Below are 11,867 nucleotides of genomic sequence, written 5' to 3' on the forward strand. Positions count from 1 at the left end.
TTAGCTGATCCATGTTCCCATGTCTTATTGCTTTTCCCCAAATGGCCTGTAAGTGTTTCTTGAATCACTGTGATCTCAGCCTCAACAGCCTTGTCTAGTACTTATTAAAAGCTTTGGCCTGGCCAGTTGACTCACCTGTTGCTTACCTAGGGATGCCGCTGAAGTGGGTTGATGTTGCTAAGCTGTTCTTAATAAGCAGACCTTTTAAGAGGTGCTCGTTTCCCTTTTAATTGCTTGAGCAAAGCAGGTTTTTCCAGCAGCAAGATGCCTCAAGAGGAGGAGATCTATTGACAACAATCTTATAGGAAAAAAAAAAAACTGTTTGGATTGCTGGTTTCTGTCTGTGGACCATCAGATTGTCCCTTCAGGATCATTTCTCATTGTGACAAATGCTTTTACTCAGCATTGATGTGGACCCCTACATTAGCTTTGGAAACAGATGACATGGGTGTATATAGCTACCAATCAATTACATATTTATAATGCTTCATGGCTTGTAGAAAGCTCTTTCATATGCAGTATCTCTTTTGTTAATAGGAGAGATATCTGTCATCCCTAAATTTGACATGAAATGCTTAAACAGCTGCCTACCTTCCCACCCAAACACTCTCTTTTTCAATGCTCTTTTAATTCTTCCGATTATATTAAAGAGAAAGCTTAATAATAAGGTGGTGATCTTTTTTTGTTTTAATGCAGTCCCTGCTGTACCAGGCAGTGAAAGGCAAGAGTTAGGCATTGGGAGCCAACCAGGGAGCCAGAGCAGGAGCACCCATGTCAGAACACAAAATAAACATTAAAAATTGCAAATCTGAGGTGCTTTCATGATCATTGTTCTTCTGTAGAACTTATGTGAAACAAATGACCACTATCTCCATTTTACCATTTGGAAACTGAGACAGAGAGGCTTTAGTGATTTTAAGAAGTGGCACTTTAGCAAATTTGGCAGCAGGACCTTGGCTGGTGCTCACAGTCCCTGTACTGGAATGAGCTCTTTGGACTTTCAGTTTCATTGTTTAGCAAAACAAAACAGAATTAGAAAAAAAAAATCACTAACAAAACAAAGCAAAACCCAGTGTTTTCCAGTTCAACAGAAACTACTATTGGACAAAGGATCTGCCCAGGAATTGTGTAACCAGAACCTGTGACAGTTAATTAAAGGTCCATAAACCAAGAGGATCAAAAACATTTATAAGCAGCTCTTTTTTTGGGATAGCAATGCCCATCATTGGAGGAGAGGCTGAATATGTTGTGATATATGACCACAACTAGCTCTGTATCCTGACAAGATCAAAGAAAAATGAAAAGGACCCATATGTACAAAAATACTTATAGCAGCTTTTTTTTGTGATGGCAAAGAATTGGAAACCAAGGGGATGACCATTCACTGAGCAATGTATGAACAAGTTGTGGTACATGGTTGTGATGGAATACTATCATTCTGTAAAAAACAAACAGATGAAGGGGATGGTTTCAGAAAAACCTGGGAAGATTTATTTGGACAGATAGGGAAGTGAGCAAAATCAGGAGAACGTTGTACACAGTAACAACAATATTGTGACAATCACAAAGGCTAGTGGGTGAAAGATTTAGCTACTCTAAACAATTCCCAGAGACTGATAAGAAATAATATCCACTCCCAGAGAGACAGAACTGATGAACTCTGAACACAGATTAAAGCATATTTTTTTCCACATTCTTTATTTTTCTCCTCCCCCTTTTTTGCAACATGGCTGATGTGGAAATTTGTTTTGCCTGACTTTATATGTATAATGGGTATTGTATTTCTTGCCTTGTAGATACATCAAGGAGGGGCTGGAGAAAGGGAAAGAATTTGGGACTGAAAATAAAAATAAAAACAAACAAAACATTTAAAAAATAGAAAAAAAAGTTGTGTTATATGAATGGGTTGGAGGAAACAAATGAGGAAATAGACGATTTCAAAAAGGCGTATCAAGACTTATACGAACTGATGCAGAGTGAAGAAAGCAGGGCCGGAAGATCAACAAATAATATGACTATTATAAAAATAGACAATTTTGAAGAGTTTTACAAACTGATGAAGAATGAAATGAGTAGAATCAGGAGAATAGCTTATACAATAACAACAATCTAAAGACAAACAACTTTTAAAGCTATTAGAACAATATTAAATACATTGATCATCAATGATTCCAGAGGACTGATGAGGAAACACATTAGCCATCACCAGATGATATTCATTGCTGCAATGAGTCTAGGGTGCAGAATATATGTTTTTGTATATTATGCAGGAATTTATTTTGCTTGACTATACATATTTGTTATGAGAAATTTTCCTTCTTTTATTTCCCCTCTCCCCCAAAAAAGTGGCAGGACAGAAAATAGATTTCTATTATTTAGAAAAAAAACCCCTTTCTTTCAAAGATAGGTTGGGGGGATGGTACTACAGATTTTAAATGTTGCCTGCACTTTCAGATTAGGTCATTAAATTTTCAGTTTTCTTGTTTTATTGTCTTACAAGAGAGCTTTCAGGGAATGATGTTAATCTGGAAATGTTTACAGATAGATAGTTCAACTTATTAAACACATTATTTGCTAGGCACTGTGCCAAGAGCTGGGAACTCAAATATAATCAACCAAATTACAAATACATAAATAAAGCTTTTTTTAAAAAAAAGATTTGCCTATTTATGTCCCTTTGCTCTATGTTTTTGGGAAGGAATAATAATTTAGGAAATGACAAGCTGTGAAAGACTAGTTAAAAAGAAGCCTTTACCCCAAGTTTGTGTGGTACCCCTGCAGGGACTGCGATCTCACCTCCCTGTGCTCAGGAAAGCAAACTATTGACTAGGAGAGCCTGGGCAGCTTAAACCAGCCTTCTCACATAAATCCTGGGGGTCAAATTTGCCCCTCGCTGATGGCAGCATAAGACTGTTACCATCAGGTAGCCCACTGGTCTGGGCTGTAAGCAGGGTGCATTCCTCCCATTTGGGACTTGTCAGTAGGTCTCCACACAACAATGAACACTTTTTCTTAGAGGGAAGAATATTGGTAGAGTGGAGAAGGTGTCAAGAGACCTGCTTTCAGGTTTCAGGGTCAGATTACAGAATCACAGAACTGGAGCATTTAACCTAGTCCAACCTTTAAATGAAAAGAATCCCCACCATAACATGCCAGCAAGTGGTCCTTCAGGGTCTACTCAAATACCTAGGAGTAGGAAAACCAATCACCTCTCAAGGCAGTCCATTCCATTTTGGATAGACCCAATAACGTTCTCATCTGTGAAATGAGGAGGTTGGACTGAATGACCTCTGCTATTTTTATTTTATGGTTCTAGTATTGGTTTCTGTTAGAATGTAAGCTCTTTGGGGACAGGAACTGGTTTTTTTTTTTGTTTTTTTTTTTTGCTTACATTTGTATTTCCAACACTTTGCACAGTGCCTGGCACATAGTAAATGCTTAACAAATATTTTATTTATCCAGGTACTTCAAACATAGAAAAGACACTTGATTCTCCTTTGGCCGGGCCATCTTTCCCCCTTTATTATTTTGTGATTCCTAAGCTTTCGAGAGTCCTATTCAAAATTTGCTTGGGTCTCCAATTTTTAAAAAATATTTTCTGCCTTTAGTCATTCTTCTTTCTCTTTTTTTTTGCTCCTCAAATCCTTGATCTGAAAGAAAACTGAAGCACCTTTAGCTTATCCTCAGTCCTTTACCTTAAGGATCATTATAATTCATCTCTCTTTGCACTCTCATTTTCATGGATCCTAAGATCATAGATCTCTGGGAGGAGTCTCTGAATTAACCTAGTTTGGGGCTTATTTATTTTTACTTCTCCCTTAAGTAACAAATATTTGCAGAATAAATAAAACTTCAGATATAAAACGTGCCTTCTGATTTCTGAATATCATTATGTTTCTGCTAATTTCTTTAATTCCTGAACTATAAGTCAGAGCTTGTCTTAATCCAAAAAGAATTAGGACCCAACCTGGATCAGCTCATAAGATGAGACACTATGTCCAGCACCTAGATAGCCAGCATAGAAACTCACTTTTTGTAGAAATATGAATGGGGAGCAAAGGGAAATTGTGATCCTATCAGCAAGAGAATTTTCTAACCATATTTCAGCCAGAGCCTTTGTTTCCCCTCTGGTCAGATTTGGGGCTATTTAGCCCAGAGTAATTCACTCCTTACTTTATAGCCTAATCTCCACATGGTTTATGTAAGTGGCTAATTGGAAAAGCCTCAGCCACTACTCTCAGAGAGATGGGCCTGGCACCATTTCTCAATTAATTTGATGAGCTGTAGTACTTTTTAGAGGCTCTTAAAGGTGCTATTCTGCTCTTTTATAGAACTAGAGAAAGATAGAGCCAGAAGCTACCTAAGAACATAGATTATCATTTCTTACCTATCCTTAATCATGGAATGGGGATTGCCTCAGTCAAACTGAGACCTGTTAAAGACCTTAGCTTAAAAAGACCAAGGTCTCCCATTGCATCCAGGGCCATCTCCAGTCATCTTGATCTATATTTGGCCACTTGTCCCAGATGTCTCTGGAAGAAAAAGTGAGGCTGGTGACTTTGCATAGCCTTCCCTCACTTAAATCCAATTCACTTGCATATCATGGCATCACCTCCCTGATGTCATGGTCCTCTTCAAGAACAAAGGATAAACAACAACAGATTATCAAAGATGAAAGATATCTGAGGACACAGATAGTCAAAGCTGACGGGTACCTTAGAACAAGGGTATCAAACTCAAATAGAAAATCATTAAACTGTAATAAGGGTCCCCGAAGGCTGCATGTTCACTCAGAAAGTCACTTATTAACATTATTTCTGTTCTAGTGTATTTTGTTATTTATTTTATTTTGTTATTTAATTTATCATTTATTTATATTATATATTATGCTATTTATTTATATAACATTTATATTATATTATATGCTATATGTATTATACAAAATTTAATTTCATTACATTTTAATCTGGGCATGACATAATGAGAACCACCCACATGCTTGACACTTCTGCCTTAGAGTATAGACCACCAAAGCTGAAAGGTACATTAAAACATGGAATATCAGAACTGGGATTTCTGGTTAAGAGGGCTACCTGGATGGAAGCAGACTGTCAGACTCCCATATTTATGTTTGTCACTCAGTCATGTCTGACTCTTCATGATCCCATGGACCATAGCATGCCAGGCCCTATCTCTTGAAGTCTGCCCAACTTCATGTTCATTGCTTCCATAACATTATCTATCCATTTTATCCTCTGTCAGACCCTTTTTCTTTTACCTTCACTCCTTCCCAACATCAGGGCATTTTCCTAAGTGTCCTGTCTTCTCCTTCTGTGGTCAAAGTATTTAAGCTTCATCTTCAGTATCTGGCCTTCCAGTGAATAGCCTGAATTAATTTCTTTAAGTATTGACTAATTTGATCTCCTTGCTGTTGAAGGGGCTTTCAAAAGTCTTCTCTAGCACTACAATTTGAAAGTGTCGATTCAAAGGAAAGTCCTAAGTGTCTATAGAGGTCTTTGTGGGCAAGGTGATGTCTCTGCTTTTTTTAGTATACTGTTTAGATGTGCCATAGGTTTCCTTCTAAGGAGCAAGTGTCTTTTAATTTTATGGCTTAATTTCATATGTTGGTACTCTAGCAAAAACCTGAAATTCATACCAGACTGAATAATGATCAAGAGATACAATGAGAAATTATTGTGGCTTTTTTCCATCCCAGAACTACATAAAAATAGTCAGCCAGAAGCCCAAGAAAGGAGGTTGCTAGCAAAACCAATTCTAGCACAGGCAAATAAATTGGCATTTTATAGAAGTACCCAGAGACAGGGCAGACATGTATAGCCTGCAATGTTTAGTGTCAAGAAGTAGCACAAATGAAGAGTTTAAGGAAACTCAAGGGTGGTCAGAAAGTCCCAGGTTGGTTAGAAACTTATGCAATGGACCTTGGAAACCACTGAAAGTGGTAGGTACCAGTGTGACATGTCAGTGTTCCTATTAAGATGTCCCAGATAGCCAGGGGCTAAAAAATTCCTAGCACCCTATTCTGAGATACCATAGAGAAATCCAACAATATGAGCATCAAAGATTCAGGGAAGCTTAACCTCAGGAGGTAGAGGTTAGTGCAGGAACCCAGCTGACCCAGGGGAGAGACCAAGCAAGGTCTATCACCTTACCCAAAAGCATATCAGAAGGAGGAACCTGGCTTTGGCATAAAACCCCAATTTAGGAACTAAAGCTGGAGAGACAAATGAAAGAAAAAACTAATCAGTATATTTTTTTTTAAAAAAATTGTAGATCTAGAGACACCCTAAAATCTAGCCCAGAAGGCGAAATATACTCTATAAGAACTTCAAGCATAGATTCAAAGGAAAAAATGGATCTTCCACAAGGACTCATGAATACTTAGAAGAAATGGACCAAGAGATCAAAAATAAAGAATAGACCCAAAGATAGTAAAATCTCTGGAGGAAAGAATTGGAAAGTGTAGCTTTGTAGCTCAAGTAGCTTAGAAGAGAGAGTAGCAAACTTTAGTTAAATAATGGACTCTCTAAAAGCTAGAGTGGATCAAACAAATCAGTGAATCCATGAAGTGTCAAGAAATCTTAGAATAATATAAAGATTAAAAAAAGAATAAGATACAAGATGTCTGATATAAACACAACTGATCTGGAAAACAGATAATTCAGGAATCACTGGACTCTCTAAATCCCTGATTTAAAAAACAGTCTGTACACTATATTTCAAGGATTTGTAAATCAAAACTGCTTAGTTCTATTAGAATCAGAGGGCAAAGTAGTACCGCTTAAAGAATCATTCAAAAGAAAAGTTCTAGGAATGTCATAGCCAAAATCCAGAGATCCTATATCAAAGAAAAAATACTTCAACTATGTAGAAAGGAGTTCAAAAACCAAGGAACCAAAGTCTGGATCACACAAGAGGTACCTAGAAAGAGAGGGCAAATTGGAAGGGGCTATATGATGATATATAGTGCTAACATTCTAATAGAGGAAGAAGAAACAAATGTCCCACTAGAACTTTAATGTCTTCAGTGGGTTTTGAAGGAGTTAAATAAGGAAAAGAGAGAACTGGAGGTGGGAGCATGTAGTATGTGGATTGATTTTGCTGTCAAAGTTTTAATAGGAGAAATAGAAAGGAAGATAAAAGGAGGGATATACTAGTGTAGAAATGAGGAAGGAGGAGGAAGTGGAGCTTGGTATTTTTCATAATTGGGGTATATGAGAAGAAGAGTATATGAATACGGAGGAAAGGGTAGGTGGAACAGCAGTCAGGTGAACCTCCCTCTAATCTGAATCAAAGGAGGTTTGCACACACACATAAAGCAGTATGTGTAGAAATATATCAAACTCAAAAATGAAATAAGCAGGGTTAGGAAAGGCGGGCTCAACAGGGAAAGGGTGGCATCAGGTAAAAGATGCTTCCTCATCCTGAAGTGGGAATTAAAAGGGGGAAAGAAAAAAAAGCAAAAACTGGAATCTAAAGGGATATCTTAGGACTCTGCCTAAATAATTGGGGAATGGTTGAATGAATTGTGGTATGTGAATACAACAGAATAGTATCATTTTTAAGAAATGATGAAAGAGATGATTTCACAGAATTCTGGGCAGTATGAACTGAGGCAGAGTGAAGTGTGCATGTCCAGAAGAATAGTCCATATGAGGACAATATTATTGTAAAGAAAAACAGCTTTGAAAGAATTAAGAAAGACCAGCAATGTCTCTGGAGGACCTAAGTGGATTATGTGGATTAATTTGGCTTGACTATGTTTATTTGTTACAAATTTTTTCTTTCCCCACTCTTGGCTTTTAAATGGGAGGTGGTTTTGAGGAAAACAGAGAGGGTAAGTAAGAGTTTTAACCAAAAAAAAAAAAACAGGACCATTAAAATATTTTTTAATGTTTGGAAGAAAGCTTAACAGATTATTTTCAAAAGTAACTTGTAGAATTTATATATAGTGTTTTTTTAAATGCAAGGAGAAGATAAGGTAATAGGGATAGGGTGAAAAGAGAGGCTGAGAAGGAAAAGAGTGAGTAAAAATTAGATGGAGGGAAATTCACAAATAGTAATTATGACTTTGAATGTGAATTAGAAAAAATAAAACTCATTTGGAAAAATAAAAAGTCAAGAATATAAAAAAAATAATGAAAAAAGTGTAAAGGAAGGAGAAATATTTACCAGTACCAGATCTTAAACTGAATTACAAGGCAGTAATTATCAAAACTATTTGGTCCTGGCTAAGAAACAGAAAGGTAGATCAATGGAATAGAGTAGGTTAACATTTACAGTAGCAAATAAACCTAATAATATTGTATTTGATAAGTGTAAAGACTTAAGACTTTTGGATAAGAATTCATATTTGGTAAGAATTGTTGGAAAAACTAGAAAGCAGTATGACAGAAACTGGGCATAGAGCAATATCTTACACCATTTGCCAAGATGAGGTCAAAACGGTTAGATGACCTAGATATAAAGTGAGATTTTACAAGAAAATTAGAAGAACATGAAACTTATTACTTATCAAATTTATGGATAGGTGAACAATTTATGAATAAACAAGATATTGAGAATAAAGTTAGGTATAAAGTGAATGATTTTGATTACATTACATTAAAAAGCTTTTGTACAACTAAAACAAATATAGCCAAGATGAGAAGGAAAGAAGAAAATTTGGAAAAAAATTTCTATAGATGGTTTATCAGATAAGGGTCTAATATTTTAAATATATTAAAGAAATCTGTCAAATCTATAAGAATATGAACCATTCTCCAATTGATAAATGATCAAAGGATATGAACAGGCAATTTTCCAGTGAAGAAATCAAAACATTATATGAAAACATATGAAAAAATGCCCTAAATAATTATTGATTAGAGAAATGCAAATTAAAGCAAACTTGAGATATCATTTTATACCTACCAAATTGGTCAAAATGATAGAAGTGGAAAGTGACAAATGTTGGAGGGGATGTGAAAAAATTGCGACACTAATTCATTGTTAGTGGAATTGTGAATTGATCCAACCATTTTGGAGAGCAATCTAGAATTATGCCTAAAGAGATATTAAATTACCTGTACTCTTTGATCCAACAACTCCACCACTTGGTTTATTTCTGAAGATAATTAGAGACAAAGAACTTATACGTTCTAAAATGTTTAAAGCAGCTCTCTTTGTGGTGGCAAAGAACTGGAAATTGCAGGGATGCCCAACAATTGGGGACTGGCTCCATAAGTTGCATATGTTTGTGATGGGATACTACTGTGCTATAAGAAATGATAAGTTCAATGATCTTAGAAAAAACATGGGAGGACTTGCCCAAAATAATGTAGTGAAATCATCAGAACCTGGAGACCATTGTATACAGTAATAGCAATATAGTTTTAAGAATGACTTTGAGAGATTAAGTTATTTTGACTATTATAAATACCCAAATGACCTATAAAGGACATATGAAGAAAGATGCCATCTGCCTCCAGAGAAAGAACTGATAAACAGAAGAATGTACAGAATAATTTTACATCTCTCTGTCTCTATTTGTCTCTCTCTCTGTGCATGTGTATATGCGTATTTATATACATATCTATTTGTGTCTAATGATAGCCATATCTAGGGGCAGGGAGGGGGTATAAAAAAAGAAATTTACATGATAATTTTGTTGCATATTTGAACGGAATTGCAAGTTGTGTGTAGTAGATGTGCAGTTTCATGTGCAATCATCTTTTTTATTGTACTGTGTTATGGAAATGCTTATTTTATTCCATGAATTAAAAATAAAATAAAAAACTGCAAAGTTTATGAAATAGAGATTCACAGGTTTGTATATAACTTTTTTTGCATTCTACTGTGTAAATAGGTTGCTTTTTTGGGGGGAGGGGTGTTTGTAAAGTTCCAACTATAAAAGACTAATGTTTTAAAGAGAAAAAAAAGGCAGAGTTTCAAGGAACCTTAGATGATAGAATGTAAGATCTGGAAAGAACTTCAGAACATCGACTGTCAAAATTGAAAGAGACCTTAGAACGCAGAATTTCAGAGCTCAATGGGGCCTTAGAACATGGAATGTCAAAGTTAGAAGGGATCCCAGAACATAGATTGTCAAAGCTAAAAGGTGCCTTTGAATATGGAGTGAAAGGCTGGAGGCAGGGCTATGCTGGAGTCAGCTCAAACTGGATTCAAACTGACAAATTTTCAGCGTGAGCATTTACACCTCAGAAATCAGCAAACTCTACAAACCCAGGCTTGATTTATTCTTTTGTTAATTGTGTAGGCTTAAAAAAAAAGTGGAGGAGAAAATATTTATAATGCAGATTAAATAAAGTGTATTGTCTTTTTTTTTTCTTTTTTTGAAGGGCCAGTTGCTAAATATTTGCCAGCTCACTAGTGGCTGGACGTGACCTTAGAACATGGATGATAAGAGCTGGAAGAGACCTTTCATTGTTCTTTGTTGGTCAGTTTTTTCAGTCATGTCCAACTCTTTGTGACCTCTTTGAGGTTTTCTTGGCAAAGACAATGGAGTGGTTTGCCATTTCCTTCTCCAGTTCATTTTATAGATGAGCAAACTGGGGCAAACAGGGTTAAGTAACTTACCCAGAGTTATACAGGTAATGTCTGAGGCCAGATTTGAACTCAGGAAGATGAGTCTTCCTAACTCCAGGACTGGCACTGTATTCTTTGAGTCCTCTTGTTGCATAAAATATCAGAGATAGAGTGAACTTTAGAACATAGACTATAAATGCTAGAAGGAAACTTACTTAGAACATAGACTATAGAACTTAAAGGGACTTTAGAGATTCTATAATCCAGGGTTTTTTACCTCAAGAGTCTATGAATTAAAAAAAAGCTGACAACTGTATTTCAATATAAAACAAGCTCTTTTATATTACAAATATAATTGATTTGCTTTTGTAATCTTATGTATTTTGTAATCCTATGAATCATGCATTCAAAAACATTGTTCTGAGGAGTCTATAGGCTTCACCAGACAGTAAAATGGATCACATAAGAAATTAATAACCCCTACTCTAACCCAATCCTTTAATTTTACAGGTAAGAAAACTGAGTCCCAGGGGAGTTACTGAGAAGTTGTTTTGTGCACAAGGTATCAATTCAAGTGCCACCTGGAACCCAGAACATGAACATCACCATCCATTTTCCAAATTGAATTAAGACCATGTAACTAACTTGCTCAAGACCACACAGTTGGTTTAGGGACAAAACTCTGGTTTACTGGTTCTCCTACTGATTCTCAGTATGGCATCCTTTCCTTCTAGGAAAAACTAGTTCCAACAAATGCTTGACCTCAGGAATGGACAGTTATTTTTTATCCTCTCAGAGTGTGGCTCACCCATGTCCCCTGAATGATCAGCAACCAGCAGCCTCTCTGGGAGAAGCAGTACACAGGAAATCTCCTTCATCCTCTTCCCTTGGTATATTTCCTTAAAGCTGAGCCTTACCATCCACAAGGAGAGAGTTTCTCTTATCATCTGGCCAGCTTGTAGAAAAAGGAAGGGAGGTAATGATCATCAAATGCAATCTGTAGGGAGTAAACACAATTTTCCTTGCTTCATAAGCCTTTCATCCTTTATATTAATCTCCCGGTAGTTTTTTTTTTTAAAGGGACAACCATCCTATCCAATTTTTTTTTCTCTTTCTCTCTGAGGGCCTTAATGGAAGAAATATTTGTTTCTGGTTCTCTGCCCTCGATTCTTCTCTACACAGCTCTGAGCTCTAAGTGACCCTCTTGAGTGCACGTAACCAGGCAGCACCGGGGCTTTCAGAGTCATTTAGAAATAAAACTGGGATTAAACAGAGCACCGATATTGCCATTTCATTGTACATAATGGGAATGGTTTTGCTGG

General features: G+C 36.3%; 2 long non-coding RNA genes across 2 annotated transcripts in view; both read right to left on the reverse strand.

Annotated features, from left to right (window-relative positions):
* The window catches only part of LOC140500862 (uncharacterized), a 17,877-nt gene extending 9,273 nt beyond the window's left edge, over positions 1-8,604 (reverse strand). Inside the window, exons 1-2 of the long non-coding RNA XR_011965917.1 lie at positions 4,388-8,604; positions 1-298 (exon numbers count right to left, since the gene is read on the reverse strand). The exon at positions 1-298 is cut by the window's left edge and continues 9,273 nt beyond it. This is a non-coding gene — a long non-coding RNA (uncharacterized lncRNA). The remainder of the gene's footprint in view (positions 299-4,387) is intronic.
* Positions 8,605-8,610: 6 nt separating this feature from the next.
* The window catches only part of LOC140500861 (uncharacterized), a 45,985-nt gene continuing 42,728 nt past the window's right edge, over positions 8,611-11,867 (reverse strand). Inside the window, exon 3 of the long non-coding RNA XR_011965916.1 lies at positions 8,611-11,542. This is a non-coding gene — a long non-coding RNA (uncharacterized lncRNA). The remainder of the gene's footprint in view (positions 11,543-11,867) is intronic.

The sequence above is a fragment of the Notamacropus eugenii genome, chromosome 4 (assembly GCF_028372415.1).
Source record: "Notamacropus eugenii isolate mMacEug1 chromosome 4, mMacEug1.pri_v2, whole genome shotgun sequence".
NCBI lineage: Eukaryota > Metazoa > Chordata > Mammalia > Diprotodontia > Macropodidae > Notamacropus > Notamacropus eugenii.